General features: G+C 42.1%; 1 protein-coding gene across 1 annotated transcript in view; it reads left to right on the top strand.

The window, feature by feature from the left end:
- DVL1 (dishevelled segment polarity protein 1) overlaps positions 1 to 16,696 on the top strand; it is a 48,050-nt gene that overhangs the window by 9,460 nt on the left and 21,894 nt on the right. Inside the window, exons 2-3 of the mRNA XM_010148441.1 lie at positions 1,499 to 1,620; positions 5,346 to 5,458. The gene's annotated coding sequence lies outside the window, so the exon portion shown is untranslated. The remainder of the gene's footprint in view (positions 1 to 1,498; positions 1,621 to 5,345; positions 5,459 to 16,696) is intronic.

Below are 16,696 nucleotides of genomic sequence, written 5' to 3'. Positions count from 1 at the left end.
GGGCTTTAAGGTCCCTTCCAACCCAAACCGTTCTGTGATTCTATGACTTAATCTAGCAGGTGGAGTTGAATTAGAACTGGAACTGCTATTTGGGAATCACCACATTCTGTTTGCAAGGATAAATTAAAAGCAAACTTGGACCAGTGCATGCTGTTTGTCTTTCTTAGTGGTGATTTACCCAGTGTATGGTTCTTCTACCCTAGAATTTAAGTTGCATTTAGGTGTGTTAATTATTTTAATCTCAATTGTGCAGAATCAGTAGTATCTTGCCTTTCTGTGTTAGGAGATGAACACATAAACAAATGCTGATTTTCTTACCGAATCATTGGGAGAGAAAGGATGCACTCTTGTCTAGTTCCTGGGTGGTCACTTCAGCCAGGAGCTTTTTCCAGCACTAGTAAGATTAAAAAAAAAAAAATTAACAGTGTACAAAAGGATCCTTTAACACAAACATCTCTGGTTTTGTTTTGTTTGTTTGTTTTAATACAGAAAAGTAAGTACTAGCCTGATAGATAAGTGGATAGTATCAGTTCTTAGTTAAATGTAAGATCCTCTGTCAATCAGTGTATTACAGTGAGCTACAAACGAGGAGGGTGGGGATAGGAAGAGAGACTCATTCTTCTTTCTTTTGTTTACTTATCTGCTGATTAAAGATGTCACACTATGCATACTGAATGGAGACGGTTTTTCTGTCCTGAATTTATTGGAAGTAAGATTGAGTACAGTAAGCCGTGTGTGCCCTGACCATCCCTGTGATCTGTTATTCAGGATCATCCCTGTTAATTATTGAGGATGTTGATAGGAAATAGAGATAGTATGCTCTGGCATTAGTTGTTATATATGAAAAATTTACATCCTGCCTTGTAACAGGACTGGAATATATAATATAAAATTCCCAAATGCACCAGGATGTAGATACATGCTTGGTGTTTGCAATAAGAAGATTGATTGTCGCAGGAGATCTTCAGTTACCTATTTGTATTGTATTACCTAGATTGTGAATTTTCAGGGATTTGGAGGGTGTTTGTATAAGAAGTTATACCATGTTTGGGGTGTCATGCTGTCAAGTATCAGCTTTTGCTTTTTATATTTGTCCTAGCAAAACCAGCTTACACTGTGCATGCATTTTTCAGGGAAAGCTGACAACTTGCATGCTTAGGAACTCAGAAAACGCTGTAATGATGAGTCAGAAAGAAAAGTGCAGTCCCTGCCGGATCTGCATGCTCTGAGATGAGAAAAAATTTGGGGTGCTTGCAGGAATTTTGAGCATATCCTAGCTGATGATATTTTCATGTTCAGATCGCATGAATGTGATTTTATGAAAGCTTGGCAGGAATCCACGCAACTAGATGCTAAGCACTTCCTTTCCTCTAGTTTCCCTTAGATCTCACAGAATATTTATCAGAACATTTATCAGGAGTTCAGAGTGGCTGAACACCTTATGTCAGAGGGGAGAAACCTGTACAAGTGTATGTAATTCTCTTCTTTCTGTTCACAGCTGGTCCTGGCTGAAAGTTCCCACTCTGACACAGGCTCCCAGTGCACCGAGAGCCACACTGACCTCCCACCACCCATTGAGAGAACAGGCGGCATTGGAGACTCCCGGCCTCCATCATTCCAGTAAGAGCAAGCTGTTGTTTTTTAATGATTTTAAACCAAATACTGAGTTCCTGTCTGTTTTGTCCCTACATTTCTCCCTGCTGCTGCAAACCAGGTATTTATTGTTAGAAAACCAATATATTTATTAGAACTGAGGAATTGAAATGGGCATGGGAAGAAGAAAAACCTGTCATCATTAGAATAAATTACATACCCTATATATCTGATTTTGAAACTCAATGTAGAAGAGTTAAGTAGAGAGGGAGCCCAAAATGCTTTTTGTAGTGTGTGGTTGACAACCTTCTATTACTGTCTTACGTATACTTACGTAGTATGCAGAGCCAGCAGAACACTGATACCAAGAACAAAAAATTACATAAAGAATAATGTCTCCTCCGTGCATGCAGAGGCCAGCAGCTCCAACTGTGTGTAGCCAGACTGCGAGTCATCCCATTTAATGGTAGCCTTGTTATTTCCTGTTATGTGTGCAGAACCACTGTATATCCTTCATTTTCAGGAAGGGCTTCTGAATTTACACAAGGAGGATTTAAAGCAGGGCCTGGTTCTAGCTGTGATCTTAGTATATGTTCAGAGAAGGACATGTGGTCCTGATTTGTCTGGTGTCGTGTTTCCATTGCTCTCTGCGATATCTATTGCCTGGAAGAGCCCTTAGTGTTGTCTGTGTATGAGTGTTTTATGGATAAATGCCTTCTAGAAGGTCTAAGAAATCTTGGGAACTAGTAACCCTGCCTGACACTCTGTCTTGCGTGGGCTTTACTGCCCTCGTGCGCTCATGGATTGCTTTATGTTGACTGGGAGAGGCCTGTATGAGTGCAGTCACGTGGTCTGCAAATATAGCTAAGTCTTTGTGTTCCTCGCCTACTCCTACTACACATAATAGCTACAAGATCAAACTTTATTTTAAAAAATAATTACACTGCCAATTAGGCACAAGCCTGTGTGTAGAACCACTCACTGCTGATGACCATACCTACTAAGTCGGATGAAATTTAAACTATGCTCTGCTGATGCACCTGCTCTCTTCCATAGTGTTCTGAAAATTCTTGTCTGTGTCCTCTTGTTAAATGGGGGAATCCTCAAAGGGGTGACAGTAACTTACGCAGGTTGTGCTGATTCAGGAGTAGCAACACGGGAGGCCGTGCTTCCTGGCTTGTGTTCTCACCCCTAGATAAAACACCTTCCTTCTTTCTCTCTCCCCTACCATTTTTTTCTTTCTTGTTCTAAACTGCAGTAGAGAATCTGGTCAGCACTAGAAATTGTTCTTCCTTAAAGCCTTTTTTGGTTCTTCTCTTCGCAATTGAATGTCTTGAACATTTTGTAAAGGTTGTTGCTCTTGTGTTGTATTTTTCTCAATCCAGAACAGAACCTAAAGATGACCTAAGTTTATTTCCGTAACACATGGCAGAGAATCTCACTCTGTAATTCTGCTTTGCTACTGGAATTTAATTTTAAAACACATCCACACTAGGTTTAAACGTTCCAAGTGATAGAGAATCTACTATATTTTTAAATTATTTGTTTCTTTTGGATAAACTAGATAAGTTGAGCTGCTCAAGTCTTTCATTGTAAAGTGTAGTTTCCAGAATTTGTATCACGGCTGCAGTTCTCATCACTTAAAATTCTCCAGCAATTTCTGAAAATTATGTTTCTTGGGACTTTGGTGCAGTGATTCTGCCATAGTGTGTTTAGTGCCATTTTTGCATACGGTTTCCTTGAGTAGTGTTTCCATTTAAGAGATCTGTAGTGCAACCCTGTAACTTTCACAACTGTAACTTCAGTATTGATTCACAGAGTGGAAGGGGTTTGAAGGGACCTCTAGAGATCATCTAGTCCAACCCCCCTGCCGGAGCAGGATCCCCTAGAGCAGATCACACAGGAACAAGTCCAGGGGCTTTGGAAAGTGTCCAGGGAAGGAGACTCCACCCCCTCTCTGGGCAGCCTGTTCAGGGCTCTGTCACCCTCCCAGGGAAGAAGGGTTTCCTCATGGTCAGGCTGAACCTTCTGCTCTCCAGTTTATGGCCATTGCCCCTCGTCCTGTCACTGGACACCAGCATTGCTGTATACTCACATGTTATTTCCCCTTCTGTAAGTGTGACTGACTTTCTTGGCTCCTAAATCCCTGAGATTTTTTTAAATGCTGTTCAAACTACTAGAGATCAGTTATCTCCTGTCTCCTTCTTCAGTGTTGATTTGTGTAAGAAGCCCCAGCTGAGCCAGGTGTTTGTACAATCGTACAAACAGTAATGCTGCTGGACAACAAAAAATACAAGAAATAGATGAAGCAGACAGGTCAGCGGGCAATACTTCCAGGGGAATCAGGGCCTTATCAGAGCTGAAGTGGCAATCTCAACCAGCTGCCTGACAGCACTGATAATTTGCTTCGTCATTGATTAAATCCAAAGAAAATTTACTTTTTCTCTCCCTGATGAGGGGGCTGAAGTTCATTCTGTATTTCACGCTCCACTGCTTCTGTTTAGTGGTTGCCAAATCCGTGTTCATCTCAATGGGTGAGGCTGCTCCTGGTTTAGTGGTGGAGGTGCATGAGTGAGTTGAGAGACCTCTGAGCTACCTTTCTCACACGGTTCTTGGGTATGTGCACTGAAGATTGAACTGAATTTGATTGGCTCTCCAATGGGAGAGGAAAGAAACCATCTGTGAGGTTCCTCTTGCCCCCTTTGTTAGGGTGTAAACCACCTTTTGTAGGTGGGTTTAGCCTAGGGAGCGGTTTAGTAGTGGAAAGTATCAGCAGTAGTCACTAGATGGTGCTGCCGAGGTGTCTGAGTGTCGCCGGGTACCTTGGGAAGGTGCTTTCCCTATCCACTTCTACTGAACGGAAACATGAAATGCAAACGGACTTGTGACACCACCTAAATACAGACTTGCATTTTGGTAGCTTCATTAGGGCTTAAAATGTGCAGTCAAATATTTTCTTGAATAGCAACCTCGATTTCCCAGTTAGCATGGTGGGCATGTCAGTATGTTTCATTAACGCAAAGAAAGGGCGCAGGTATGCGGAAGGCTTTTCAGCAGTCCTCTTACACATACCGCTGTACAGATGTGCTTACACATACACCATTTCTGGGTCCAGCTTCCACTGGAGCCTGTGGGACTACTGGGTAGTTTAATTCCCTGTGTACAGTGTGCATGGCGGTACACTCCGACCTCAGGGAATTCTAGGAGAAATACATTGATGACTGGTGTAAGTGTAGTGATGGCCATCATACACTCTGTGTGCGTAAGTAGGACATGTCGGGCATGGTGCAAAGGACAGTGTGAATAGGGACCCCTTTTTAAATGGGTGGTATCTGTGGGACAGAGAGGAAGAGCATGAGCAGAACTTCCTAAGGGAAATTGTTCACAGCAGAGCATTAGCCCACGTCAGATCACGCACTGTTATATTTTACATGTTTCCCCGTTTTAGTCCATTAAAATGAGCTATGACCTTTGCCAGCACGCCAAGAAGCTTTTCTCATTTTGTTCCACATGAGCATTTCAAGGTAGCTTATTAAACATAAGAATGGCAGAGATACATAAGGTTGTAAACCTTCAGGTGGTTTTGAGGGGAGCAGAGCAGTCTGGGGGAGCTTGCAGCGCTGCAGCAAGACTGCAGCTAATCCGCACAATAGTTCTCTGGCTTCTAAACCAACACGTTCGTGACCGCAGCTGCTTTTATCAAAAAGAAATAGAGATTACGCCACTGTTTCTTCCTTTTTGTTCTCTAACAGCCCAAACGCTGCCAGCAGCCGGGATGGCCTGGACAATGAAACAGGAACAGAGTCAGTTATTAGCCACCGGCGAGACAGACATCGACGGAGAAATAGAGAAGGGCATGAGGATGGTGAGTCCTACTTGATCTTCCTCCTTTTTCATTTAGAAGGAACAATTTTTCTGATAATCATTCAGAGCAACAACTGCTTTTGCATAAATACTGCAGAAGAGAATGGTGTCTGCATTCCTCCGTGCTTTCAGGGACTATTACTATTTTAATGGAATAATTTGATAATTGCTTTGAAACTCTTTGAAGCTCAGTGTTTTCTAAGAGGTCTGGACAACCTGCAGTAAAGTGGCAGAGATATAGTTTTTTATGATATATAGAACTTTCTGTAGTATTAGAAGATGATTAGCTTGGAGAGGAATAACAACACCCAGTGCTGTCATGGCTAGGCTGCCTCCATTATTCGAGTTTGCTCATTTGAAAGTAGAACACCTTATCTGTATGATGTGTTGGGAGTTTGCAATGTAGACAGTTTGAGAGTCTTAGTATTTTAACATTCCAAGATAAAAGCCAACATTTCCATTGGTTTTCGAGGCTTGGATCAGTGGGAGTGTTTTCTGCAGGTGTAACTACAGCACATATTCTCTGAAGATCTTTTTTATACCTGAGTACACCCAAAGTACACACATATACTGCAGAACCTCATTTCTTGCCTCTAGTCTGTGCATCAAAGTAAGCATGTTTTTTTCATTTGTTGCCAGACAAGAATTTCCAGGCTTAATTAAGAATTAATAGATGCCACCCATTGAGTTTAAAATGGGCCAGAATATGGAATACTTGGGCCCAAGAGATGCCATCACAGGCTTTATTCACAGCTCCACCCACTGAAGTATTTGCCTCCAGTTAGAAAACCAGAAGTCCTACGTATATACTGTGGGTTAGAAGCAGGTGTCTTTCTGCTCATTTAACCCTTTCAACTTGTAACTGACTCAGAGTGAGTGAAAATTACTCAGTGGGTGGAGCAGAGACCTGTCTTTTGCATGATTCTGACTGCAGATTCCTTTGGGAAATGACAGAAAGAGGCAGAATTTTCTAATAGTGTTGTGTTAAAAACTTGTTACAGGATGAATGTTAAAAGGTGATTTGTTTTTAACGTTAGTTTAATGCCAATGTGTTTTTTGCCAGACATTTGTGGCAAAAGAGCTGATTATTGAATGGCTGGTCTAGGACATTGGAGGCTCAACTCAAACATAGGGTATTGTTTGAGCACAGGAGTTTCTGTTTCCTAGTGGTCTGAAACTAGTTCATACTTTTCCCTTTAGATAGAAATGTGATAAAATTTCCTCCTTCTGTCAGTTCAAGCTGTGTTCCGGCGAGAACATGTCACTCAGTAATGCAAACATTGCCTGTTCTCAAAACAATGTAGGCCTCCTACCTGAAGCAGGCGATACGTGCAAGGAAGAGCTGAGTTTTGTCGACGTGCATACAGCAAGGACAACTGCTGTATCATTTTGGAGTCATGAAGTATATTAGTTAATGTCCATAGTGTTTCTGTGGTCATAATATTTTATTAAAAAAAACCAAACCCAAACCATCAATGTGTTATTTTCATGTGGAAGCATGTCCCCAAAATGCACAGCTCAGCACTATATCCTGAACTGCCACTTAGAAAGATTAAAAGAACTGAAATAGGCTTATGCTGGAGAGGGATTTTAAGGCATCTTCATAGCAACGGTCATGTTTTTCTTGAGTCTTCATGTCATCTTTGTCTGGAGCACAGTTGGATGTAAAATGGGGAACAGGCATAGGAAAAGAGGGGCAAGGGTGGAGGGAGGGCAGCAAGGTTGTGACACCTGGTTCACAGCTATTTCAAGGACAGAAGCTGTGTGCTCACTTGTCATTATGAAATAGTGGTAAATCCTCCTTTCTTGGCAGAAAGAAGGGAATGCAGTTAGAGTGTTTCATCTTGTCCTGTAGAAGCTTGTTTGAGTAATACCAAAATTACAGCTCTACTAGTTCACAGAGAGGCAGGATGAAGAATCTTCACTGGAGCACTGCGTTACTCATAGGTCTGTTGCACAGGTATTAATTATGCTGGGTAGCCAAGACATACGTACAGTGCGGGCAGTATAATAGTAACATGTACCACAGAGTGTTTGTAACTGTTTGAGCTCATTATTGGTAAAGTGAATCACAAAGAATTACCCACCCTGACAATTAAGATATCCCTAGATACTCCACAAAGGGACAGAAGTACTCGTTCCACAGGGAAAAATGAACAGCGTGTTACAGCCTTCATTTCAAACAAGGTGAAATGAGGAAAGATGCTAATGAGCCATTTGGGAACTGCATAGATGTAGACACATTGAGTGAAAACCTGTGCAGGTCAAGCGAGCTTGCTCTGCTGATTCCCAATCACTGTGGAATTGAGAGGTTCAGCAAAATGAGGTTCTTGTTCTGACTTGGGAAATCCCCAGGGCCGGGCAGAGAAGGGAAGTAAAACAAAGATCTGTTGGTATTGTAGGTAAAATTAAAATATTCCAAAGTAAATGTTAGTAGAAAAGCAGAATTCTGACTGTGAGCTGTGCAGGAAAATCTCTCTCCTGTCAGCCTGGCATTTAGGGATCACTGTTGTTTTCAGAGCATGACAGAAGCTTCCTTTTTAAGTTAGCCACTAGTGTTCCCTTAAATGCCCTCCAGCCCCCCACTGCACAGCTCCCTCATGAGTAGATGAGAATTTCATCTTAATCTCTCAAATGGATTTAAGTTTTACCTTTCAGAAAGATTAAAGTAATTCTCAGTAATGAGCTATTTAGGTACCATTAGTGTAGGCTGCCTTTTGTTCCTTCTCATTAAGGGTCAGACCCATGAACCTATCTTTGCTGCCTGGTCATTCTACATAGCAGTGGAGTCCTTAAAGCATAATCTTCCCTGTCTTTCTGAAGCCACAAGTTTTAATTCATAGGAAGACCAGTTGAAGGCTCAAAAAGAGGTCTTGCACAGACCAATTATTGGGAGTAAGAGTGTGAGAAAAGGGTAAGAATGAGTTGGCAGGAAGCATTTTTGTGTGTCTGTGCACGAGGATGGCGTATAAATTAAAAAAAATATTTATTGCAGACTCATTTCATCTTTGTTTTGCAGTGACAGCTATTCTTAGGTGAAATGCTTACAGGGTAAAATATTGTATGGAGGGCGCAGAACAGACAGATGCTTTGCCCTGAAAAGCTAATAGTGCAATTACCTGAGATAAAAGCTGGCAGGGAAGACAGGCATGGGGAAAAGGGAGTTTTTCACTATAGCTACTATTGATATTGGAGACAAAAAGTATTAGAACTCCTCAAAGAGTTAAATAGTTTCTCTGTCATGTCTATTCTACTCTCCATTTTAATTTCCACAAAGTGTTTCCTAATTGTACAAGTGAACAGAAATTTTACAATGGATTTTCAGAGTTGGAAATCATAATTTATGATCCTGTGATTGACACAACAGACTGGAAAACTTGGTCAGACTGGTCAGCCTGATAGCCTGTGCTTGAGCTGCAGCAGGTTTCTTAAGGGCATTCAGTTTTGACTTGAAGAGGCCGAAGAGTCTGGTAAACTAACCAGATTCCCTGATGGATGGTAATTACAAGTGTGGTGTCACGGGCGGATTGTTTGGAAGTGCTAGCCTGTATGCTTTGCTTCATTGTTTCAGGGTTACTCATCCCAGAAAAACTGTTTCTGCTGAATTGCTAATGGGCAATTACAGACATACATGCAGAGGCCATTATAAATATTGATGGCACACTGTGTTCAGGAGATGCAGGACACGCCTGGTAATCTGACAAAGTTTTCACACCTCTTACCATTGAAAATGCAAGAGGATTTTGCAGTGAGAGGCTGTGATTTACTAGATTAGGGATTCACTGTGGTAACAACACAGGCTAGGGCATTTGCAAGCTCCTCCACCCACTTACCTTACATTATGCTGCTATTTTAAGTGCAGAGGCAATTAATATCTGTGGGTACTCCTGTGCTTGTATCTCCTCTGACTTAAAAAATATACCCGCGAAGAGGATGGGATGGACTAAGGAACATGATGAAATTCTTTTGTTTATTGATGGGCATTGGAAGGCGTGTGACTTTTCAGATACAAGCACTAAGAACATCATAAAGGAAACTGATCTGGTAAACTTAAAGGGCATTTATAATCTTCTTGGTGAAATGTCTGCCAGAGATAGGGAGAAGAATGAGAAGGGATGTAGTCTTAGAAGAGCTATCACCCTGGATCTTACTATACATGAGAGAGGAGGAACTTTGTTACTGGTTTTACTCTGTCCTGTGCCCATGTCTAGGAACCTTTACAACTGATGACATTAGGTAACAGAAGTGACTCAGCTGGACAAATTCTGTCTAGCATGAGTTTTCCTTTTAAATGGAGAATAGGAGGAAGACTACCCAGAGGGGTAGTTAGCAATGCATCTGTAATTTCCTTCCTTCCCTGCTGCAGATGTCCAAACACACAGCATCAGCAGAGCCTGCTCCCAGCCTCACCAGCCATGGAATGCTCTTGGTTTTGTTGTTGCCCTTTCCATCACTTAAGCACCTGCTTAACTTTGAGGAAGCTTAAATCCAAGTGATTTTGGTCAACCTCAATTAGGTAGTTAAAGTAGATGCTCAAATTTGGTGTTGAACTGAATGCCGAATTAGGTGCTAGGGAAAGCTGCTTTCTGGACTTTGCTCCTGGAGCTGATTTATAGCTGTGTGAAGCCTAAGGAAAGCTTTACACTTCTGTCATTCCTCTGCTGGAGCTTTGGTTATTTGTGCACCAAGCTGTTACCTGTAGCAAGAGTTTATAGGGTCTCCAACTTTTCATCTTACTGTATTTCTTTTCAGTAATTTTTAGTAGACCATTCTCTGCTAATGGGAAGCGGAACGGTGTGTGATGTCATATATGCAAAGCACACTACTTCTCATCCACAGATGTTCAGTAAAGCTGGGTAAACAATCCAGGATCAACAAGCGGAGATGTAATTTTTCTCCAGGGAGTTGCCCGAGTTTAAATTTGCTGGGTTATTGTCATGCTTCAGGCGTGAGGTTTCACACCAAGAGTGCAAGTGGAAAGAGGTTTCACTCTGATACTGCTGTGGTGTTCTTAGTGAGGTTAATGACAAGAACTGGCTGAGAAAGATGAGTCCTGTCAAATAAGCATGGACAAGGTACTGTGTGTGTATGTATATGTATATATTTTAAGGTATAATCATGATCGTATTGTGGAGGCTGCATATACAGAGAAATTATATCCAAATTGTGTCCAAAGAGGCTTTTGAATGAATTAGGGAACATGTCTTTTCCTGATCATCTTTCACACTAATTACTAGCAAATCTATCCCTGGCCTTAGCCTCATATAAGATCGGTCTGAAAGAGTTGAGCTGTCAAGTATGTCAGAGCTTCACTTTCTTCTTAAAGCAACACAAGTCTTGTCGCTTTGGAAAGTTGACAAAGTCCTATGAAGTGAAAGTGGAGTGAGGATCTTAATTAGAAACGTGGGAGGTCTGCCTGGCACATGTTCTTGGGACCCTTTGCTGTCTAGAACAAAGCTCCCAGGTCAGTTCCCTGAGGAGGAGTGGGAAAGGGGACTGTGGAAGCTCTAATTAGGGAGGGAATTAAGAGACAAGTTTTCTTTGGCATTGGAGAATGTTTTATAGCTACTGCTTGGTTTCTGACAAGTCTGCAGATGTCAAGTGTCGACACTAGTGTTTCAACACTGAGTTGGCTGTAGGTTGAACTTAACTGTTGTGCAGCCAGCTGAAAAATGCCGGTTAATGACCTGTGCTTTGAGAAGCTCTTAATGTGGGCACACTTGTAGATCACCAAAGGTTTGGGAAGAGGAGCTGTTACAGCTTTCTAGTCATTGTTACAGTATATGTATTCTCTACTGTAGTGTGTGCCAAGGAATCTGAACAAAAGGGGGTTGGGACTACAAAACAATTGCAATGGGAACTTGAACAGTGGTAGCTGAAAACACATTTCTTCTCAGCAGTTGTTGCTGTTTAAAGACTCTTTCATGTATTGACAAGTATGAGGTGGTGGGTGAGCCCCTGCAGTGTTGAAGTGAGCAGAGGGTGGTGTAGGACTGTGTGTGCCTGTTGTTACTGGTTGTGGAGTGTCCTGTGGCTGTGTCTAGAAGCCTTTCTCTGGGATCATCAGAGAGTGATTAGAGAGGCTGATTAAGGGTTCCAAAGAACTTCAAACACAAGTCAGGGTGTAGGGCTATAGCATGCACATGGGTAGAAGCATAAAGCAGGAGTGGACAGTGTAATACTCCTCATTCTTCCCTTCTTACGTAGCAGAGGCTCTGACCCCTGCATGCAGCGATGAGCTGCACAGATGGGTTGGCAAGTCTTCATTGAAAAAATGGTAACATCTTTCCTGTTAATAGTTGGTAAAGACTTTCTGCATTGGTGGGGATTGGAAGCTCTGTTGTTTTTTCTCTTAACTGGGAGCTTGGCCATGACTTCTTCCTGAGACACTCTCACTTTTGTTCTCTGCGGTGTCACGCAACCCCTTTACAACTTCCTTGAGCAGATGCTGCTCTACTCTTTTCTGCTTTCAAGGCTTATTTGATTTAGCACTTTGATGTGCTTTTGTCCCTCAGGCAGGGCCTACTCTGCTGTTGATAACAGTCATGGAGGACAGATTTTAACCTCCCAGGCTATGCTTTATTCTAATTTCTGTGAGACATTGAAAGGCTTTTGTCAGCCCGTCTCAATGAACTGTCATCCTGTAATGAAGAAACAGGAGCAGGGGGTCATCAGGGCAGAAAGTCCCTGGTTATTAGTGGGGCAGGCACTGAACCAGAGCAGGGGGTGATTCTTGTTTAGACTAAGACTTGGATACCTGCGAGTATTTTGTGAATAAAGCCTTATAACTGCGGTTCGTGAAAGTACTCACTTGATTATAGTAGTGGTTCCCGATCCCCACCCCCGAACAATGGTGGCTAAATTAGAAAAACTTAGGGCATTTTAATTGGGTAGAGAGATTACAAAAACTTTATGGATTTAAATACACACCTTCGTTACACAGGAAACCTTTCCTGTGAATTTAAGCTACCTGGTGTATGTTTGGGAGGTATAAAACATTGTTAAAATTGAAGTGTATTTGCATACTGGTAAAGCCGCTTTTATCTACTGGAGCAGTGTAGAGCAGCTATTCTATAAACAAGGAGTATTTGCATACTGGTAAAGCCGCTTCTATAAACAAGGGTCTAGTTCAAACAGGAAACGTGAAGTTGAACCCATTTGTTCTGTTTACAGTTTAACAGAGAAGATAGAGCTGGAGAAAGGAAATGGAAAAAATGTGATCAGGAGTCATTATTAGTATAATTAGCTCTTCTGATCTAGTGTATAAACCTGGGGTATTTTAGTTGGAATGTCTAGAAATGTGGTTATTGATCTCAACTATCAGTGCCCCTTCAGATCTGCACAATGAGACTAAACCCCCTTCTCTTTACCTCACATCTGTTCACCCATTCCAGTTCCAGCTGAATCCATCTGTGCACTGGCTTTTAGGGAAACAATGAAGTGAAGCTTTTACAGTGCTCAAAGAACAATTCACTCCCATTTCTGGTTTATATTGAAAGATATGAGAAAAGCCATAAATTGAAGTTCTGATTTATGCAGGTAGGCCAACACATTGCCAGTCAGAAGCCTTTAAAAAGATACCTTTGTATAATAAAAATATTTAGTTATTATAACGTAATAATAATAGTATGTTTGTATTTGATAAAATGAGTCACTACAGGAAAGTAAAAGAGGAAGAGGGAGGGAAACTGCATTTAGATAGGAGTTTTTCTTTTGTTAGGGTCTTTCTTTTATATCTCTGCAGTGTGACCAGGTTTGGTTGCCTGAATGTGGCATGCAGAACAGAACTTGGGAACTGCGACTGTTTTCAAAAGGCACAGATTTGAGGTCCTTCTCCATTTCCTTCTGTAACTCCATGTTAACAGTGTTTTGGCTGCTGCTTTGGCTGTTTGGAATGGGCTTAAAGGTGCCAATGAATTTCTGCTGATGTGGTGTGCAGATGCGACTGCAGCCCTCCAGGTGCACTCCTGCGGCAGGCAGCAAAATCGGGTGTGAGACTGAGTCACGGCAGGCAGCCAAAATCCATACGTTACTGGCAGCATCCATCCATCTCAACTGGTCTGTCCCTTTCACTGTGTGTGTACCTAATGTTTGTGAAGAATCCAAGGACCATATAAAACAGCACTGTGTCTTCTCAGCGGTGCGGGATACCTGCTGCTGTAATCGGATTTCCCTGGCAGGGGTTTGACACGTGCGGAATTTGCTTTCCTTCCCCGTTAGAAGACGGACGGGACAAAGTTTTTAATGCTTATTCTTTCTGGTGGATCTCCTGAACGTGTAAGACAACCCTAAATACACGCTTTGTATTTTCTCTACACTGGAAACGCGATACTCTGCAACTGCAGATCCCATGTCAGTAGGACTGTCCTTTTTATTTGTTTATTTTTAAGGACAGTCTTGCTTCCCCTAGAGTAATTTGCCCCCTTCCCCAAGAATAATTTGCCCCCAGTTATTCAAGGAGTGCATGTGGCTTGCCTACCCCCCGAGGGCATTCAGTCTAGGGGGAGGGTTTCGCTTCTGCGAGCTGTTTCCAGTCCCCATGGAGGAACTCCTAGGGCCGCTGTCCGCCTGCAGCGGAGGTAACGTGGGAGCCTACAGGCGCCATCCCCATGGCCTTCTCCGGCCGAATAAACGGACAAGGTGGCTGGATTTGATTTTATACTTCAGCTGAGGCTGAAGAGATTGAGTTGTATTTGTCCGATGCTGTGATTAGCACCCAGTTTTCCAGATCTAGTGGCATATTTTGAATTCTAGGCTGCACTTCATAAAGACTTAAAAGATAAATTTGTAACACGAGAAAAGGAGGCATATTAATTGTTCAACCTGATGTTCTCTTTAGTCTTAACAGACAGAACTCAGACTGCCTACAGCCTGTTAATTTGCTGAAAAGTACTGTTTTCTCAGCTGTAGAATCTGGATGTCTTTTCCCCTCACCTTTTTTCCTGTTTTTATTATGGGTGAAAGCAACTTTGAAAGAATTGGGGTTTTTTTAAAGAAAAGAAGGTTTGAAAGAAGTTGTTTGGTTTTTTTTTAAAGCCTGGATGAGTAGCTGGGGTTGAACATTTAGGGACTCACAATGGTCAAAGTTGTCTGTTCCTGATGGGAAGAAACACTGCAATATAGTCTTGACCTCCTCAGTAATGATGCCATAAACAGCTCTACCGTTTCTACACCATCTGGATGAGATATGCCCTCTAAGTTGTTTGTACCAGCTTAGAAGGAGTAAAATTTGGCCAGCCTCTGTATTTCTTTTTATCTGTACACATCTGGCATATGCAGGCATAGTTGGCTGCTCTCTAGTTTTAGTTTAAAGGCAGAGCTAGGAGACTATTTGAGAGTGGATGTGGGATTCCTGAAGGTACTTTATTTCCAGCAAACCATCTGTGGTACCAAAAGAAGCACATTAACAGTCAAGTTCCAGTTTATATTACACTGTAGAGTTGGAGGGAACTGATGAACACTAATTTATTCAGACCGAACTGAAATTTCAAGCCTTTAAAAGCTTTCTTCCCATGCTGTCTGTGAAGAATTGTCACTCTGAAGTCTTGAGTTGATGTTGACAAGCTGATTAATAGTTTTTCACTGAGATCCAGTGTTACCACCCAATACTGGGAGCACATGATGGTAGTTGTGATGACCAGATGATGGGAAGAAGGGCTTCCTGTACTGCAGAATGTGGAGTCTATAAAGTTCTGGCAGATGCTGTTTTACACACGGGGAAGTGTGAGGTGGAAATGCTCGGAGTAGGGAGCTCTTCAGGCAAAGCCTGAAATGGAAACCTGGTAAGCATCTTTTTAACACCATGCAGCCCTGGACTTTGAGGCAGTTCCTAGAGGACAGCAGTCAGTCTCTGACTCATTATTACTAGTATGTACTCATTTCAGAAGAGGATTTAAGGCGTGAATAACTAAGTGGCATCATCTCAGCTGCCCTTCAGCATATGGCAAGATGAAAAACAAGTACCAGTTCTGCGAGGGGCGATGAAGGGCTAGTACTGTTCAGCCTCTCTTCAAACCACAGCTTGGTGCTACTGCAGGAGGGAGGGAGCTTTGGTTTTGTTCTGTGACTTGATTCTGTGACCAAGATTTGGTCATCTTGGGTAGCCATTTTTCACAGTGTTTTCACAGCCATTTTGTATCCCTGCAGATGTGCCTAGAAGCTGGTTGATCAAATGGGATATGGAAGTGACATAGCAGGAGAATTTGTTAAAGCCTTATGCTTCTATTGTTTTGCTTTTCAGAAATGAATGGTTTGGATATACATATAAAAAAATTGAGGTGAGATCTTATATATGTCAGGAAGAAGAAAACTAATCAGCTTTTTTATTTCACTGCTGAGCAGTTTGAAACAGGAGTGAATGCTAGCAACAGTGGGCTTCACAGCCAGGTGTTTAGGGTGGCTTTTGGTTTTTCAAACCATGTTACTTTAACAGTTAGCAAGAAGTGTCAATTAACTTTCAGGGTGTGCAGTGGCACAGCATCACATATAATTCCTACTGCAGAGATTCCTCCTTCACCAAGTTTTTCTGTTCAGTAGTTGAAGAACAGATCCCTTGGACCTGGGAGGGAGTTGTGAGATTGGAGAGTGTGTTTTAAGATATCAGTTTGTCTTTGAAGCCTGTTGTGTTTATTTTGTGACCAGGTGCCTTATCAAGCTGAGCCTTTCCTGTTTCAGGGAAAAGAGAGTTCTTGGCAAAACAGAGTTTACAGATTATGGGTCTTCTAATGAGAGATCCCTGAAAGGAAGCAGGCAGAGGAGTTTGTTTTGCAGAGGAAAATCCATAAAATCTAGAAAAAGATGAATCACTGATGCCTTCAAGTAGGCAGCATTCTTACAGAGGGGATTACCTACAGGAAGGTTTGTGTGTCTGACTATTGGCACAGCTGGGGAGTAGTAACAAATTGTTCAGAAGCATCTTACACATGTGGAATGGCCAAGACAGCGTGACTTTGATACAGCTGTACTGCCCAGACAAGGTGAGGTAGGTATGGGGACAGGAATGAGTAGCACAGATGGAGGGAAAGGTGCTTTTATGGGTGAGATTAATAGAATTTGCCAGGGAATGTTGTTTAACGTTTTCTGTGCTGCTAGACCTATCCATGGGAAACACAAATTGTTTTGTCTGCTGCTTTTCCAAGGTCTTCATATGTGTCCTCCTGTTGACATCAACTTCTCCTGGCCATTCTGCAGCTATCAGTGTGAATGTCGTGCTACTCTCAGTGCCACTTCTTCCTTACTC

The sequence above is a fragment of the Eurypyga helias genome, unplaced genomic scaffold, assembly GCF_000690775.1.
Source record: "Eurypyga helias isolate BGI_N326 unplaced genomic scaffold, ASM69077v1 scaffold6803, whole genome shotgun sequence".
Lineage (NCBI taxonomy): Eukaryota > Metazoa > Chordata > Aves > Eurypygiformes > Eurypygidae > Eurypyga > Eurypyga helias.
The sequence above is the reverse complement of the archived record's forward strand: the minus strand, read 5'-3'. Positions and strand labels throughout refer to the sequence as shown.